The sequence below is a fragment of the Phyllostomus discolor genome, chromosome 15, assembly GCF_004126475.2.
Source record: "Phyllostomus discolor isolate MPI-MPIP mPhyDis1 chromosome 15, mPhyDis1.pri.v3, whole genome shotgun sequence".
Classification (NCBI taxonomy): Eukaryota; Metazoa; Chordata; class Mammalia; order Chiroptera; family Phyllostomidae; genus Phyllostomus; species Phyllostomus discolor.
This window is the reverse complement of record NC_040917.2, coordinates 574,098-593,699: the sequence shown is the minus strand read 5'-3', so window position 1 is coordinate 593,699 and position 19,602 is coordinate 574,098. Positions and strand designations below refer to the sequence as shown.

The following is a 19,602-nucleotide window of genomic DNA, read 5'->3' as shown; positions in this document are numbered from 1 at the left end:
TGCCTCCCTCCCTTCCTGGTTCTGTGCAGACCTCTTCAGTGTCTGAGTTACAGAGTCTTGTTGTCATAGAAGGGAAACACTCTTACATACTCTAAAGTCAGAGAAACACATGCATTTGTTTTCTCTTATTCTAGTACAACATCAATGAATCATCAAACCTCCTGACCCAAATCAGATGAATCCAACCAGAGGCTCTGCTGGACTCAACAGTGCATCCCAGCCTCACACAACAAAGTGTCCAAGTCAGCCAATAGCAAGACACATGCTTGATGGGCAGTGGGCACCAGAGGTGTCTGAACCCAAAGCCAGAGAAGGAAACCCCTTGTTGTTATGTTCACTGACATGGCATCATGCTCACAGCACCAAGTGTAGGTGACATGACACATGGCAGAGGGGCCCATGGCAGTGTGGTGAGGATGTCCAGGCTGTCAAAACACACCCCAAGGTTCATTGAACATTTATCACATATGGACTTAAATCTCTGGGAGGGACAGGAAAGGCCCTTCAGCAAGTTAGATGATTACAGTAAGTCCTGGTTAGCATCCCCCAGATTGTTTACCGAGGTAGGAACCACCAACAATTAATATGAGGCTGTGGTTCTCAATGGGGGCCTCTAATAAACTGAGAGACTTCTGAATTTTCCCAATAAAGATGACACATGTGAGCACAGTCCTGAATTCAGCCACTTCTCCTGCCTGCCACACTCTCACCCACACCCTTGCCTTTGCCTCCCTGTCATTTTTGTTAATTCCCTTTTTACTTCTATTTCAATTTCAGTTGACATTCAGTATTAGTTGATAGGAACTTCCAGCCTACAACAGAGTAGCCAGACATTTATACTATTTCTGAGGTGATTGTCCAATATTTGCAGTACCCACCTGTCACCACACATAGTTATTACAGTAGTATTGCCTTTATTTGATGTGCTGTGCTTTACATCCCTAAGTTTAATCATAACAGCCAAGGTCTGCGTGTTCCTCTGTCTGATTTATTTTATTCAATATAGTCCACTCTATGCCCATCCACATTATCCCAAATAGTAAGATTTCATTTTTTTACTGCTGGATGAAAGAGACGGGATAATTTCCAAATTAGTGTCCTGGGCAGAAAGTCCACTTAGTTGTTTTCTTTTCTTTCTGTAAAATACAAGATTCTTTCTTATGTTGGCTAATTCCCAGGTGGTATAATATTGAATGATTTCAACTAATGTCTTGATTTGATTGCTATCAACTTCCAGTGGTCTAAAAATGATCATGGAACATCACCCACTGATAAATCTTCAGCTCTAAACTTCATAAACCACTTTTGAAAGATATGATCAATCTCAGCACCTTGTATATTTTCTGCACATTTTTTTTAATTTTTGCATTTCTTTTCCCTTATTGTATCTTTTGAAATAATGCAGGTTAACATGCCTAAAATGTTGCATTCTCTTCCATCCTCAATATTAAAATAACTACAAAATCCACCAATTTGGATGTTGTCTAAATGCATGTTCATATGAGAGCTGTCACAACACAATTCAAAAACATTGTTTCAAATGAAGTTAAGGACAACTAAGCACTACAAGAGCCGTCTTAGAGAAAAACCAAATGAACTTATGGCCAAGACAATATCTTAATGACTGGGTGACTATGTGAGGCTTTTTCACAGGAAAATGACACAAGACATCTTAAAGTTGCTACAGAAGGAGGAAAGTCACAGCATAAAAGAAAAGAACCCTGGAAGTGTTGACTCCAGGTTTGTTTGATCCCACCATCCATGTCCCTGGGAGTATACCTTCCCAGTTCTGCACACTGACCCACACAGCATGTAACTTCATGCTCAGGGGCTGACCCTCCGGCGTGGATCAGGTGAGAGCATTCTGGAGTCTCATGTGCAGACCTGAAAACAATTGAAAGAGGGGGAAGAGGAAGCTTGTGAAATTTACTGCTGATGAACCAGGTTTGAACATGTCTCCTCCAGGCCTGACTAGGACAATGCCAAATGTTCACAGACCTACAGATGCTGATGGTGAAAATAAGACTGGTCTGCCAGTTTCATGAAGGGCTGGAACCACCAGCCCCAGGATGAGGAGGCTATATAAATTGTTAATTTACTTGGTGATCATTGGATGGATACAAATGATGGTCTTCATATCAGTTATGCTTTTGTATGCTTTCTGTTATTTCATATTACTGACTGGCATAAAGTTTTTCCATAATGAAATTTCTATAATTGTAACATACTTAATCATCTTTAACTTCATCTTCACCCAAGCAGGTCTAGTCATGTCTGAGTTTGTACTGTTTCCCAAATTTTGAACCTGTTTTGACCACAGAGTCTAGAAACTAAAAGCAAAAATGAGTCAGCTTGGATGCTGCACATTTGGCACCAAACTCCTGAAGGATCCTGAACTGGGGGCATTGTCCACTTCTTGGTAGAGTTCACACTTCTGTTCCCCACTGATCCACACAGAGGTACCCCCTCCTCCAACACCATGTCCACATACTCCAGGTCACATGCTGTTCTTAGTTCATTCCCTCATCACTTTGTAGGGTAAATGGTGTTAGACTGAACTTCTCATCTCCTGAACATGGATGTCCTACAAGTTCAATTCTAACTGTGGTTATGAGAGTTGAATTGTATTGGTGTGTTCATGACTGTTGACTTTTTATTAAATTATTTATTTATTTATTTTTAGAGAGGGAAGGGAGGGAGATAGAGAGAGAGAGAAACATCAATGTGTGGTTGCTGGGGGCTGTGGCCTGCAATCCAGGCATGTGCCCTGACTGGGGATCAAACCTGTGATATTTTGGTTCACAGCCCGTGCTCAATCCACTGAGCTACGCCAGCCAGGGTGGCTGTTGACTTTTAAAGGCATCTATTATTTTCAGTTCCTCTCAGTTTATGACAATTTACTTTTCTGGGTCTTGTATCATCTCCTAGAGCAGTTATGTCACTGGAGAGAGCACAGGACCAGATTTAGGAAGTAATCATTTTCTTTTCATTTTATTATTTTTCTCTCCACCACAAAACATTACTTTCATTGCTTTTAGAGAGAACAAAAGGAGGAAAGGAAGAAAGAGAGAGAGATATCACTTGCTTTCCATTCACACCCAGACTAGGAATCATATGCACATGAATCTGGGATCAAAACCACAGCCTCTTGGTTACTGGACAATGTTCCAACCAACTCAGCCAAACTGTCCAAGGCTGGACAGTAATTCTTAACAAACATGCACTCTGGGACAACTCACATGTCACCACCCAAACCCACAGGTCCCTATTTAGCAAGAGGACAGGGAAATAGGGTCCCTGAAAAGCAACCTATCTTGATCCTGCATCTTGGGGACAGGAGCCCAACCTGGGGTTGCCAGGTGTTCCCAGTCCCCACACAGGACAGATCACAGGCCACTCACCATGGAGTTAAGGCTCTGCTGGATTTTCCTTGTTGCTATTTTAAAAGGTAATTTATGGAGAACAAGAAACACTGAGTATGTGAGTGTTTATGATATGAACAGTAGAGACATGGCAGTTTCCTGACATGACAGCTTTGTGTTTGTGGGGGTCTAGTGTGACGTGCAACTGGAGGGGTCTGGGGAAGGCTTTGTGCAGACTTGCAGGTCTCTGATGCTGTCCCGTGTTAAGTCTGGATTCACCTTTAGTATCTAGTGGTTGAGCTGGGCCCATGAGACTCCAGGGAATGGGCTGGAGGGTGCCTCAGAAATTAATGGGGATGGAAGTACCATGTACTATGCTAATGAGTGAAAGGATGATTCACCATCTCCAGAGACAGTAGCAAAACAAGTCTGTACCTACAAATGCACAACTTGAGAGCTGAGGACATGGCCGTGTATTACTGTGTCAGACACACAGAGAGGGGAATTCAGTGTGAGCCCAGACACAAACCTCCCTGCTGGAGACAAAAAGGCTGGGCTCCAGGGGATGATTTGGACACCAGGGGGCGCTCAGGACAATGGATGATTGATTGCAAATGATTTTTCTCCATCTTAAGCTTAGACAGTAACTTATGGCAATCCACAAGCAATTACTGTAACAATAGAGATTCATATGATTCATCAGATTATGTGAATATTTTCTTAGAAGGATATTTGATTGATGCGGGTCCCAGGTGTGATAATGTATTGTAATGACAAGATCAACACAGATGATGAATGTGCAGTGGCTTAAATGACATAGTGCCAGCATAACTGCCACGTGCTTGACAAATCCAACACAGTCCAAGGTCCTGAGGAAATGGGAACTTTCTCAGTGTTCTTCTAGGTAGGATCCACCTGCAACATTCCCTAGACATCAAAAACAAAAACAGATGTGCTTGTCTGTCTCTGGAGTTTTGTGAGATCTCCATACCCACCGGACTGCTGGATTTGGAGGACAGGGAGTTCACACATGGGATATCACCAGAGCTCCTCCATGAATGACCCCAGAGAAGACAAGCTTGAAAAGGGAGTCAGAGTAATGACCAGTGGTGTCTGTATTTTCATCTGTGACACTGGCATAAGTGTGCTTGACCTCCAATATCCATTGACACTCAGCCATGACTGATGAAGTATCTACAACTTGGACTGAGGCAGACTGGACCACCTGAGGAAAGTCTGTGAGTCCCCTAGTGGAAAATGGGAATTAGAACAGAAAGTGTGCAGTGTAGTGGTACAGGGATGCACTACACAGAGGCAATTATAAGCTGATTATTTAGCATGAAAAGTCCCCTATGGCTGAAGAACATCAAGTAATTTGGAACCTGAAATATCCATAAAGTCTTGGGCCAGAAAGACAAGCACTTCCCTAGGGACAGCTGTGGCCAGAGCAGCTCTGTATTAAAACAGGAACAATTACACTGGGCTGTGCCACCTGATGAATATGAGGTCTTTCTCCTCCTGTTCTTGATCCAGGAGCCGGTCTTCCTCAGTGGCTCACCTTGGATAACAGGCAGCACTCTTAGCTCCTGTTGTCACATAACTACTGGATCTTTAACATCTTCCAAGTGTCTACCAATATGCTACTTTGGTCACAGGGAGATTTTTAGATGGATGTACAGGCCCTGTGTGGAAGGCCACAACACTGAGATGATAAGAAATACTTGTGAAAAAGTTAAGAGTGAGTCAGCTCAGTCACCTGAATCACACACTCTTTTACCTGATGGCCATGAACAGCCCGAGTGCTTGGGAGTGAAGGATAAATGGGTGTTGTCAAGTGGCCTACCATATATCAGGAAGAATTTTGTGGAAACCTAGTCACTATAGAGATGACCATAGAGACCCTGAGCAGAGATAAATCAGTAGGGAGATAAGTGACACATGGAGTAGGGCCTATCACATCCCATTGGAAGAAACTTCCAGGTGACAGGATCCAGCAAGGATACTTCCTAGTGTCCCTGTTGAAGTGAGTGACCACCTGAGTCCCTGAAGTGAAATACATGGAGGAGCTAACCCAGAGTATTGATGGGTTCAAGGTCCATATATTCCTCTTGCACCCATGGAGGAACCAAGTGCCAACCACAGAGACAGTGGCTCACCGTGGGATCAATTACCTGAGGTAATGGCCCACACAGATCACAGTGGATGGGTCAGGCCATGTCCCATGGCCCAGGGATTCCCTGAATGGACCCTGAGAGGGACAGGCCCTTGTTCTGCTTTGTACTTCACAGACCCTGTGGCAGGTGCCACTGCTCAAGAGCTGTGAAAGGAATTGAATGCAGACATGGCACTGCATTGCATCCCCTCATGTTTAGAGACACACTTCGCCTTCCATAGCATCTAACAATGAGCAAAAAGGTACCACCTCAGATGTACTCACTGTGTTCCATACAATCTTCATAGTCCTGATTTGACAGGAATGGAAATGAGCTATCAAAATATGTGTTGCATGCACCTGAGGAGATAAAGGTGTGAGGGCTAGTGTACAGGAATCATTGGTGTGTGCTCACACTCACCATGAGGTGCCCAAGAACATTTCCATTGCACAAACTCTGCCAGTTTCCTGGGGGTTGGGGAAGGAGGCATGGGCTAGTGTGCAAGTAGGGCCATATCAGTCCCCCCGCATAATCTCACCCTCTCTTTCCCTACAGGGTGCAGTGGCCCTGGTCCTGCAGGAGTTAGAAACAAGTTTCCATAAGCAAGCAATGCTCAGTGAACTATGTATTTCATTCAGCCTTTATGTCAGAATTTCTATGAGCCCAGTCGGGTGAACTTGCCTTCACTCCATTGGGTACAGTCGAAGAGACACATGGTAGTCCACAGATTATTTAAAAACATTTTTGTTTGGGAACAAGAATAAAATAAACTGTTGTTATTTACAGGTTAGAAAAATAAAAATGGATAGACATCCTCCTTATTGAACTGAAATATTTGCTGTTTATTTACATGTTTCAGAATCATCCACATATTATCCAGTGAACATGACCTTTGCCCTCTTCTTCTCACACAAACCACATTTCCTTCTTCTTTTGGCTTCCTCAAGTCCTTGTGTAACAAGGGCAAAGATGATCCTGCCCTCATTCAAGGTTGTGGCATTGACTGTGGGCTGCTCCTGAGACAGGAACTGAGAACCAGGTCACCCTCATCCTGCAGTGTGCTGTGCTGCCTTCCACTCCACAGAGACTCAGCTAGTGGGCATTCTGGCCCAACACTGGGGATCTCTGTAGATGATGGAAAGGTGCACGATGAATGTGAAGCACAGACCCATGAGATGGGCTTGATCTCACTCCCTGATCCACAGCGTCTGTGATTCCTGAGGTCTGTGATTTGGCTTATGTTTCCAATGATAAGAGATGCCAGACAGGATTAAACTCTTCAACCTGGGTATGTGTGCCTGGGACTTACAGTGATGACCCAGGAAAGATGCAGATTCTGTGCACTAGAATCTGGTGTAAGTCCTTTTCAAGGGCCTCCAGAAATCCACCTCATCACACACTTTAGTACTTTCAGATATCATTGAGGACTTTGTACAAGTTGGAGAAGACATGTCAGCACCCACAATGAACAAGACTGAATGGCCTTGGTGGAGAGATGGGGACAGGGGATGTGAGACCTTAGTGGACACCAGTGTGACCTGGGACTGACACAGAGAGCAGAGACTGTGTAAAGCAATATGTTGGTTTCCTCCAAGATTTTAATTAGTTTCAGATTTGAAAAATTAAGTTAAGAAAATTAACAGAAATTACAAAATGTAAGGATGTAATTAAAATATGTAGTATATAAACTAGTTGAAACAGCAGATTTAACCATCATTTACTACCCATTATTATTATGACTGCAATATTTATAAAACTTTCAATGTCAACACTCACCATCTCTGAGTCTCCCCAGTATGTGGAGCAGTTACTCAAGTGAAAGAAACATCATAATTACGTAAAGCAAAAGGCATGGGGATTCCTTAAGGACTGTGATTTATAGAGGGTGATACTTACAGTGATTCTGATGCCATAAATTCTCTTACAGTCCTGCCCTGCTAGGTGAGGAATAGGGTCTGAGAAAAGTGTCATTGGGAAATTTATCCTCTGCAAATGTCACAGTGTAATCACTCAGGCCTGGAAGGATCAGTGACACTGTGATCACATGGGTTGTGGTTTCATATGACTGTAAGTGCAGTGGGCTGGTTTTCATGGCCATCAGTGCATGTATGCGTGGTCTACCTGTGGTGCTATGACATCGGATAACCAACGACGTCCTCAGGTATTAGGGATATTTGAGTCCCTTTAGGGATTTACGGGACAACCTCCCAATACACGGTCTGCTGTTGACCACAAAGCTGTACATGTTCGTGACTGCACAGGAAACTGTGGTTGTAGAATTTGCCAATGGCAGATATGTTTAACGCAATATTTCTGAATTAACATTGTTTCTAGGCCAAATATTCATCACTTGTAATAGGGACTTGAAAGATCCCTGGAATAGTAATAAAGGTGGCTGGCCCATCTTGTCTGGCATTTATCTTTGTGATCACAGAGACTGGAACCCTGTGGAGCCTCACTCTGAAAGGACACCTGCCTGATCTCTGTGGAGCACCTGTCAGACAGTGAGTTTCTTCTCTGCATGTGACACTTACCATTGTGAACCAACATTGAGACCCCTTTGTCCTTTATCAGGGCCACGATGTTCTTCATCAAAATGCAAGAGAAACACATGACACAGTTTCTTTGAGACTGAGCTGTCTGGTGAATGTGGAGATGAAATATTGAGGTGAGATACTGATAAATTAAATTTAGTTAAATTAAAAAAATTTACATCACCAATGTAATGTTAAGGGAATGAAAAGACCATCACAGACTGCACAACATGTTTTCAAATGTTATGTCTACAAAATATTGCATCTTAAGTGTATAGGACTTTCTACATATTCGGGGAGCTCAGAACCCTCTGATCAGAGACCCACTGCTCCAGAGAGGCTGGATTGAAGAGGGTACCTTTGAGCATCACAGTGACCTTCCCTCTGAGCAAAGCTATTGACAGACCCTCCTCACTCTGCTGCCTCTGAACACAATGGACCCTTAGTACCAGAATCTGAGAATGTGGGTCAGCCATGACTCTGCCCACATCTTCTCTTCAATGGATGAGTCTTCATCAAAGACAGGTGTAGTGTATGCTTTGCATTTTCTCTTATGCATAAAATGTGTGTTTCTGTCTGATGGAATCTGTGAGGGGTCTCTGCATTAGACCACAGTGCCCTAGGAGAGAGTATCTCAGAGAGACATGTTCACATAGAGGACTCACACAGTGAGGGTCCTGGGAGTCCACCCTGCCCACACTTCCTAGTTACTCATATAATTGTGGTCATAGGTGTTTGAGTTAAAGAAAACAAGGACTTGGTACACACTTTCCTATATGTTGGGATCATATTTATGATTCACTTGATGTCAGTATGTTACTAAATACAGAAGCGTGATTATATCATCTGCCCAGTCATGGATGTTTTCAAGTTTGTCTTTTGGAAAGCATATGAACATAAAGCTAATCAAGTTTATTATCTACATGAAAACCAATGGCATTCCACATTTCCTGTAACACACAGAAATGTGGGGCCATCCTTTGCTGTGTTTGCAATGTCCCTCACAATGAAAGTGTCCTCTCAGCCCAAGTCTCACAGGGCATGCAGTCATGAGAAGAAACACTCACAGGGGACGCTGACCCAATCGCTACCCAGTTATGAAAACAGAGTCCTTACATGTAAATTTCTTTGCAGCTCTGGGGTACATCCCGCTGGGCTGTGAGGGCTCACATGTATCTTCCCACATGGGGCTGAGGTCATTGGGGAAGGCAGGGCTGTACTCTAGAAGATGAGACAGGTAGGTCTCCTGCTGTGCCTGGTAAAAACACCCAGGGTGAGTGTCTCATATATCAGACATGAGTCTATGGGATGGTGGTTACTGAACATGAATGACAGGGGAGGTTACTCCTTGTGCCCAGGTGTCCTGTCCCATCTCCAGCTGCAGGAGCTAGACCCAGGACTTGTGAAGCCTTTGCAGACCCTCTCCCTATCCCGCACTCTCTCTGAATTCTCTTTAATGAGCTACAGTGTGCACTGGAACTTCCAGGCTCCAGGCAAGTGGCTGGAGTGGTTCAATGCTATGTGGAGTGGTGGGAGCACAGACTCCAACCCAATGCTGAAATCCAGGCTCATCATCATCAGGGACACATATGAGATCCAAGTTTATTTAACACTGAACGGTTAAGTGCCAGAGACACAGCCATATGATACTGCGTGAGGCATATAGAGAGGAGAAGGTGGTGTGATCCCAGACACAAACCTCCCTGCAGGGGACTGTAGGGCTGGGGTGCAGGGAGAACTCTGGACATCAGGGGGCGCTCTGAATACAGGGGTTAAGGGGTCCCACCAACAATGGAATATCCCCTGGGTAGGTGTGGACCTGATAGAGAAGGAAGGAGCTTCCTATTGGGAGCAGAGGTTTCCTTTCAGAGCCCTCAACCCCACCCAGTGGCATCTCTTCCCTCTTGTCTGTGAATCTAATTTCTTGAATTCTCACTGCAGAAAAGATGTGAGGAGGCAACACTGTTCATTTGCAGATGAGATGTCAGCAGTGACTGGAGGCCTCTTTCTCTCCAAGTCCATCTGTGCTTGTTAGTCTTTCATGATAATGTGAATTACAGATACTTATGAAATTAAATATATACTTAAAATGTATGTCAGCAGTCTGCTAGGATTGTTTGTCCCAAAAGAACAAATTCTTTGTTCATACAAAATATATGCAAATATTTATAGCTTCTTTATTTTGTTAGAAACTACAGAAAAACCCAAAGGCCTTCTATTAATTTAAAACAATGTTTTAAAGATTTTATTTATTTATTTATTTATTTATTTTTAGAGAGAAGGAGGAGGGAGGAAAAGAGGGAGAGAACCATTAATGTGGGGTAGTCTTTTGTGCTCCCCCTACTGGGAACCTGGCCAGCAACCCAGGCCTGTGCCCTGACAGGACTGACCGTTCCCTCATTCTCAGCAGGGCCCTGAAGGATGGATGGCTGCACATACCTCCAGTCTACCGTGAATGCACTGCATCCATGACCAGGTCTGACATTGTCCTGACAGCTGCTGTTTCCTCTCAGAGTCTCCATCTCTGAGTCTCTCCCACAGGCAAAGAACACCAGGACAGCTGACACTTCACTGATCCCAGGTCCCCTACAAGTGGCTGGAGTGGGTCAATGCTACAAGTACCTTTCACTACACTCAGTCCACAAGCTCCTCTGTATGCTCCTGGAGGTAACATCTAATTTACATTCATAGTATAAGTGGAATCATACATTATTTGAATTCCCACTATGACTTTATTCCACACAGGGTGATGTCACAAAGTTTCAACTATGTCATGGCTCATGGCAGGGTTCCCTATGTTTTAAAGCTGAGTAGTACTCTGCCATAAGTGCATACCACACGTTCATCCATACACACACTGATGGACACTGAAATGGTTTTTGCATCTTGACTACAGTGAATAATGCTGCAATGAACAGGGCAATGCAAATGTCATTAGAATTCCTGGTTTTTAACATTTGAATGAACAATTAGAAGTTTCCTGACTCAAACCTGCAGAATTTCATTTTCCCTTTTGGAGACACCAACATGCTCTTTTCCATGTGGCAGCACAATTTTATTTTCTCATCCATAGTGTGCAAGGGCTTCCTTTTTCCACATGCTCACCAACAGGATCTTGTTTATGTTTGTTTTCTGTTCTTTTACAAAATACTTCCTGCCATGCGTGAGGTGATTCCCTACTTGGGCTTTGATCTGGAATTCTTGGTGACTGGGGTCTGCAGTGAGTCTGCTGATACTCTTATTAATTTCTGTGTCTGTATTGTGGACATTTTCTCCATGTGATTTTTTTTTTTTTTTTAGTTTCCATCACTCACCTGCAGTTACCTTTATGATCATGAAGTATGCCTACCTTTTCTGTTAAGCTTCTAACAGGTTATTAGAATTTTAAAATCATTACAGGTTAATGATTAACCTTTTCTGTTAAGCTTCTAACAGGTTATTAGAATTTTAAAATCATTGTTTGACTGTCCAACTGCCTAAGTCTCACAGGAATGCCATATGGGAATATTTCCATTAAGACTCTGGCCTTGATCTGTGTTATTCCCATAGTTTCTGGTGTATCCCAACCTGCAAGAATGGTAGCTACCAGTGCCCTGTTGTGTTCTGCTATGCAGGGCTGTGTGTCATTTCTTCATGCTCACAAGTAATTAACTCAACTGGGACATGAGTTCCTTATTTTACACACTAGACCCTCATTGTGGATGTCTCTGTGAATTAGCAAGGGGTACCTTGGAAGCTTTGGTTTCCATGAAGACAATTGTGGAGGTTGGTTTCTGCCATGGGGTCTGCAGAATTCAACTCTTCCAGTGACTCCTAGCTCATGTTTCCTCCTTGGTGTGGGGTCATCATGTTCTGTCCTGTCCGCAGAGCACCCCTCTGTTCTTGCTTGTCCAGCTGCATCCCACCCTTATGATGGCAGGAAGGTTGTGGGTGTGGTAGTGGGACTGTTCCTGCATCATTCTTGGACATGTGATTAAGCCTTATTCTTAGGTAGAGATGTGTTCAAGCCTGGACTGTGTCCTTGCAGCTGTTCCTGTCCCTGGGGATCTCCAAGACTTTCCTGTAAAGATTCTAGCTTTACATTAACAGAGTTTATACAAACTGTATGTATCAGGCTCAAATAACAAAACAAAACACCGGAATGCATAGGTCTTATTAGCAGAAATCTAAGGTCATGTGACACATGCCGCATCTTTGTAAGGCAGTTCACCATCTAAAGATATGATTCAGAAATAAGGGTTTTCAGGAACATCTATAAAGTACACATGGAAAAAGCCAAAGGGGGTAGGATAAAGGGTAGGAAGTGAGGGTTGCTGTGGTGGCGGTGGTAAAGTAAACTGGAGGTAACTGTACTTGAACAACAAATAAATTAATTAATTAAATTAAGGTATGATTCTGAAATATCATCACTCTGCAGATGTACACCTCCCTGTATTACTGTGTGAGAGAATCAGATAAATAAAGTCAGTGTGAGTCAAGACACATACCTCACTGTGCAAACCAAAAGGGTTGAACTGCAGGGCATGTTCAGGACTCCAGGGGGCAAAGTGACAAACAAACCAGTCACTGAAACAAAGAGACTGACCAGCCAGGACCACTTCTCTGGGTCCCCAGTTCCTGTCTTAGAATCTGCTTGTGTTCTTGGGGAGATGCCTGTTCAGTTTCCCCATTGTTGCCCTTGGGATTCTTGGTTCTGACCTCTGAGAATGGGCACTTGTGGGCTATAGGTAGGTGTGACTCTCCCCACATGTCAGGTCTGTTGGCTGCACTGACTACTTAAGGGTCCCCTGGACCTGACTATTCCCAGGATGACCCTTTTCGCCATGACCTCTGCAGGTTCCATGTTCTCAGAAGACAGGAAACCACAAGGGAGGACACTAACCAGTCTTCACAGGGATCACGTATGCTTCTGTTGTGTTGTCAATGCAGGTCACTCACTAGGTTCAGGTCAACATAGGGGCCCTGCTGATGGGCTAGGAATAGGGGAGATGGGAGCTCTGGAGTCCATCCTGTGTACATCATCACTGTGTGTGAATGCCTCATTTACTGAGCAGTAGATGTGCATTAAGATTAGGGCCTCATACAAGGATACTCAGATGGGATCTTCAAGCAGAGGAACCTAAGAACATCAGGGGTCCCCTAACTCCCCAAGGACTTTTGGGCTTTGTGGTTTTGTCTTAGTCAATGCATCTGGTGGCTTCAGTGAAGGTGCTCTCTGATGGCTTCATAGACCCCAGGCTTGGTGGCTCCCTGCTGGGTCACTGGAGTTTAGAAAGGTGAGTTCTCTGTGCACAGAGATGTAAGATCAGTGTCCCTGGGGAAGCATCCTGGAGTCAGGGTACTTAATTCAATTATAGTAAAGAGATGCTGAGACATCTATCCTCCATGAGCCCAGACAGCACCCATCCTTTCAGAAAGTGGGATGGGAATGGGGGTCACACATGACCCTCAGGTTTAGGGCTGTTGCCCAAGAATAAGTGCAGAGGGAGCTAGGGAGGGAATGCCTATGAGGACTTGGGCCTTTCTCTTTTCATGGAATCTTCTAAAACAAGAGTAAGAAATGAGTTGACTGTAAATATCATATTTTATCAGAAAATTTACCAGACTTAGTAAGACATGAGAACCAGACTAATGGTTATTTCTAGGTCTTCTTTATATTTGAATTGTAAGGAGCTAGGAGAAAAGATGGTTGTATTAACTCACTAGGTGCAGCTTTTGTAGACACACTGATTAAGGAATAAGATTTTCAGGTATTAAGCCCAGAACTGGTCCAGGTGTTCTCTCTGTCAGTCAAAGATGGGTTTACAATTAGGAGCATGCCCTGTGTTTGCTTGTTCCTCAGTACGAGGAAGAACTATGTTATCACAGAGCTCAGGGACCTGGCAGGAGACACATATCCTGCAACGCTAATTAGACATGGAGCCTCAGACTCCCACTGAGCATAGTACTTGTGCCCCCTTCCTTTTTTCAGTTGGGGTCAAGTCTTCAGCAATAAACCCTTTGTCTTGTGAATATGAAAATGAGAAGAGGTAGGCTAGGTTAAATGTTTGTCTGGACCCTAAGAGCATCACCCACTGCCACACTGTCCCATGTACAAGTCCTGAGAGCACAGCCCCTCACAATGGACTGGAGCTAGAGAGCCCTCCTCCTGGTGGCAGTGGCTAGAGTAAGGGACTCCCCATACCCTTGGCTGAGAAGGGGACCAGGAAGAGTCAAGGAGGATTTTCAACCACTTCTGTCTCCTCTCCACAGGTGTCTGTTCTCAGGTGCAGCTGGCGCAGTCTGGGGCTGAGGTGAGGAAGCCTGGGGCCTCAGTGAAGGTCTCCTGCCAGCCTTCTGGGTACACCTTCACAAGCTGCTGGATGCAGTGGGTGCGACAGCACCCAGGACAAGGACTTGAGTGGATTGGAGGAGTTAATCCTAGCAATGGTAATATAAACTACACTCAGAAGATTAAGGGCAGAGTCACCATGACTGCAGACAAGTCCACAAGCACAGCCTGCATGGAGCTGAGCAGCCTGAGCTGTTCACTACAGCCACAGTGACGGGAACAAAGCATGAGCCCAGACACAAACCTCCTTGCTTGAGAGGCTGGGAACACCAGGGGCAGTTCAAGGTCCCTGAACACAAGGACCTTTTCACAAGCATGTTCACCAGGAGTTTTGTGCTGGTTTCCTGTGTGATTTCCTCTTCCTGTAACATTTTCCCTCAAGAAATCTCTCTGGATTTGTTATTCTGAACTCATCTGTGAGGTCTCTGAATTAGAGAAATCTCTGGTAAAGAAAGACAATATTCTCATATGGACCAAAGGCCAAGTCTCTTTCAGCCAGCCTTGTGCCCAATTTCAGTGAATCATCAAACCCTCTTACCCACGTCAGATGAATCTAGGCAGAGACTCTGTTGGACCTAACAGTGTTGCCAGCCCCACATGGCCCAGTGTCCAAGCTGGACAGCACCAGAGCACATTTGTGCTGGACAGTGGGCACCATCAGTAAATGAAACAAATGCAAGAAAGTGAAACACCCCCAGTGGTGATGGTCACTGACTTGGCATCATGCTCACAGCACCCAGTATAGATGACAACACACAGGTGTCACGGGATACAGGGACCCACAACAACTTGGTGTGGGTGTCCAGGATGAAGACTAATACACACACACCCAAGGGACATAGAAAGTTTTCCATGCACTTTTGAAATTTCTGGGAGGATTGGAAAAGGCCCTCCAGGAAATCATATGTGCTTTAATATCACCAGCAAAGGAGATTGGCTCAGGTGTTTAGTTTGTTGAGCAGGTAGCACAGGATGGGGGATTCTGTTTATTGGGATTGTGTGGTTTCCATATCCCAATGACATCTAAAGGGGAGGTCCAGTCTTTCTTATAAGATTTCCTATGTGGACAGATGGAGAAGGGGCAAGAGTAACCCATCAGTTGTCAGCAGTCAAACATAAAATACAATCAAGTCTGACTACCTGTTTCACTTATCAACTATAATAATTGAGCAACAAATAGATAAAGGATCACTTTGTATTGACAACCACCATGGCTATAGAAAATAAAAAGAATGGTTATAAGTAAGCAATTGGAAATGAAGATCAATGGTGATGATGATGATGATGATGATGATGATGATGATGATAAAAATATATCAGGGTCCTGGTCCAATGTCTTAGGTGGGATCCCTCTCCATTCAAAGTCATTGGATTTTGGAAAGCCTTGGATCAGACATCTGCTTCCAAAGATTACAGTCTTCCCAAAAATCTATGAGGACCATGAGTTTAAGAAGCCCCACTTAACTAAGTGTACAATTTAATAGACTTTTCTGTGATCTGTGATTCTTTGTATCACAAAACCCAAAACCCAAAGATTAATTTCACGGAGTTTCACTGCTACATTCACAGTTGAAACACTTGAAAAATACCTTCCAATGAGATTCAAGAGCAATATTCCTGTCATGTTCACCACAATATATAGGACTCACTGACTGAAGACCACTGGGTCTGTTGGCAGGATTGACTAGAAAGTCACCATTAGTCTGTGGATGACAGGAAGGAGCACACATTACAGGCAATTTTCACTATTCTTTCTTGTTTGAGTGCAGTGGGGCAGAGGCCAGTTGTGAGTGAAAGTCGCTGAATTCACGGTTCTCTCAACTCGCATGTCACATCTGATAACTGATGTGTCCTGGGGTGAAGATGAAGGGTCACAAGTGCGAGTAGGAAGATTTTTGGACACAGAAGTAACTGAACCGGTAAATATTGTTTAGGTAAAAATGGTCTTTTTTGATCTTTGTAGAGATAGTGGGTGGTGGTGACCATGACGTGTGTGTCCTGGGCATACGACACAGCACTGGTTTATGACAGTTCCATACAGTGAGCATCTCTGTCACTTCACATGTAAGTGGGAAAAAATGCAGATTTAAGAAGTTTCTGTCAGGTGAATGGGCTGTAGGTTTCTGTCGGGGAATTAGCTCCAGCCACCACAGAAACATACACATACAATAAGTATATGTCCACAAACCATGGGGTGTGAAGTTGGATGAAACCATCTAAATGGTTCAAAGGACCCTTGAGGACTTAAGGTCTCACCTTCACTGCTGACCCAGAATTTGCTGTTTCTGTAACACAGAAGAAGGAAACAACCTCTGCTATGTCTGGAAGTTCCCACACCCGTGTTGACTGAAGGTGACACCAGTGTGAATTTAACAAGATTAATTTGAAATTATCTGATTCCAACAAGGAACTGTTTTGAGTAATCAAATATCTGAGCGAAGTAGGCATCTATAAAGTTTCCCATTATTTTGTACTTAAAACCATGGGCTAAACATAGACATGTCACAGCAAGTACATTAATCATTTGAGGGTCCTGATGGGATAGTTACCCAAGTTAAGGCTGCTTGTTTGGCATAATGAGTTCTTAGAGCATTTGCTTAGCTTCTGTGCAGTATGTTTTTCTATTGACTTCCACCTTCATGTTATTCCAGTCTCCTGGTAGGACCAGTGCCTCAGGTTTTCTCAAGTTGTTCATGGGATGAGGTTTCCTGGAGATATGAGCACCCTCTTTGTTTGCACAGAATCCCATCATCGTCACACACTGCCTCCCAGACTGCTTGTTTTTTTCCATTATGTCTTGATTGACAACCCCTAGGAACTGCAGTGCGTTCCAACATCTGGGCTGATTTTACATCAGATGGAGGAATGGATTTGGACAGAAAGTTCTGTTATTATACTCCATTGTGGCTATTTCATAAAAAAAGGGGAAACACATTGAATTTAATGAACACTGAAGGAAATCACAATATAACAAATGACAATCCTGAATATATGTGAGCTGAAGTGCAGTTCATTTACCATTTATGTTAATGTATCTCCGTGGATGGGCTTCTTTTCCCATTCACACATTGATACATGCAGTGCATCAGGTTCAAGCTCAATGGATTCCTACCACATGTGCACATGGTGACAGCACTCCCAATGTTCCACAGAGACATGAATAGGGGCTGTGGGACAGAGTAGATGATTCTTCTGAAATGTATTATTGATAAACAAAGGAGGCCCCAACATACTCCCTCTCCTGTTCCCTGATTACAGCTGTATCACATGTCCACATAGACACAGATTCTGATGATGAGCATAAGGTTGAGCCATCAAGGTTGAAGTGATCATCTAAAGTTACATCCACCAGCTCAAGTAATGGGGGGAGGTTATGTGAATGATTTATGTATTCTGTAATGAATAGATAGATAAAATAATATTTCATATCGATATGATTTTATTTATAAGTTATTTCTTAAAGATTATTTATTTATTTATTTATTTATTCATCTTTAGAGAGAAAGGAAGGAAGGAGAAAGAGAGGGAGAGAAACACCAATGTGTGGTTGCCTCTCACATGTCCACTACTGGGGACCTGGCCCACAACCCAGGAAAGTGCACTGATTGGGAATCAAATTTGAGACCCCTTGCTTCACAGACCATCACTCAATCCACTGAGCCAAACCAGCCAGGACATATATCTGTTATGGCATATGGTGATTTGCATCAAGATTTTCTATAACCAAATTTCTGTAATTTAATAACACACTCCCCAATCTCCAATTACATGTTTACCTAAGCAGATCTAGTCATGACTCTTGTGTCTCCAGTGTTTGAACATGGTGTTACCACATTGTCTAGCTGCATATGTGTCCATTATTTTGGCGTATCTGGGCCACACTGAAATATGAAGTTGTGCTGTGCCACACACTAAATGCATTGCAACATGTAATAAAATTAATCTCATAATGTTTGTTTTGTGTTGGGATGCATTTATAACCATTTTTGGATGAATGCAGCCCACATACTACTGGTTGGACAGCACTGGAGAGAATAAAAAAAGTATTGTGGTAGTGAAGCTGTTGCACATTGTGCAACAAACTCAACTGAAAGAACATGGCGAGTAAGAACTCTCTGCTTCTCTGTAGAGTTCACACTTCTGTCTCTCAGTGATCAACACAGAAACTCAAACTCCTCCAACACTGGGTCCACATGCTGTAGGGTCAGTTCATGCTGTGATGATTTATAGGGGGTATAGGGTCAGAGGGGACATAGGTATCTCCTGAGCGCAAATTTCCTGCACTTTTTATGCTCCTTTTCATCATGAAGGTTGATTTCTCTGAGTGTATTCCTTACTGGCATCCAAAAAAGGCATCTCATTTCTACCTTTACTTATTTTCTTATGTGACCATTTGTGAAATTTTCCTACTAGCTCTACTCACTGTGTGACCAGATCTGTTGTCCTTCCAAAGAGGTTATTAATATCTACAATGTCACAGATTTTTTCCCCAAAAGAACTAACATTTTCTTTCACAGGGATGCACACACCAGGATAGCCCTTATAATCCCCCATCAACATATGCACACCTATTAGAATTTCTTCTCAGTGTGCTGTGAATGTACACCAACTTCCATCCAGGCTCATATTATCCCCATGGCAAGCACTGACCTGTTTACATCAGTTCAAGCCAAGGGGCCAGAGGCAACCTGATGAATGTGGGGGCCTACCTGGTTCTCAATGTCAGATTTTGTCTCGTCCTCTCTCCTGATCATAATAGGTCAGCCTAAATTTTCAGGTTCTAAAAAAAGAGCTTCATTGTTTATTCTTGAGATGCTTTCTCCAACTTCTGGTGACTATTCAATAACCTACATTCAGGCAGGTAGAGTTTATTATTTAAGCCATCCAACAAATATTGTTGAACACCCAGGTTGAATTATTTTGCATTCAAGGCTTTGTTCATGCAAAGAAGAGGAGCACATTTTCTTTTATATTTAAAACAAATAGATCTAAGTCATTCAGATTAGTGGAGAGGACACAGTGGAGAGGGGTGATGGTGGGAGACCTGTCCCAGGTGTGACATATCAAGCCTGCAGCAAGCGTTCCTTGTCTAAGCAGAGGTGAGGCCTCACAGAGACCTTCCTGCCCCCAAGGCTGGTAATGGTATTATCAGTGATGACAATGTCTAACAGAGCCGGTGTCCTCTTACAGAGTTCACCTATCAAGTTTCCACTCAATCCCAA

At 43.5% G+C, this 19,602-nt stretch overlaps 1 gene segment (V, D, J or C); it reads left to right on the top strand.

Annotated features, from left to right (window-relative positions):
• Positions 1–19,602, top strand: part of LOC114489669 — a 384,977-nt gene that overhangs the window by 61,055 nt on the left and 304,320 nt on the right.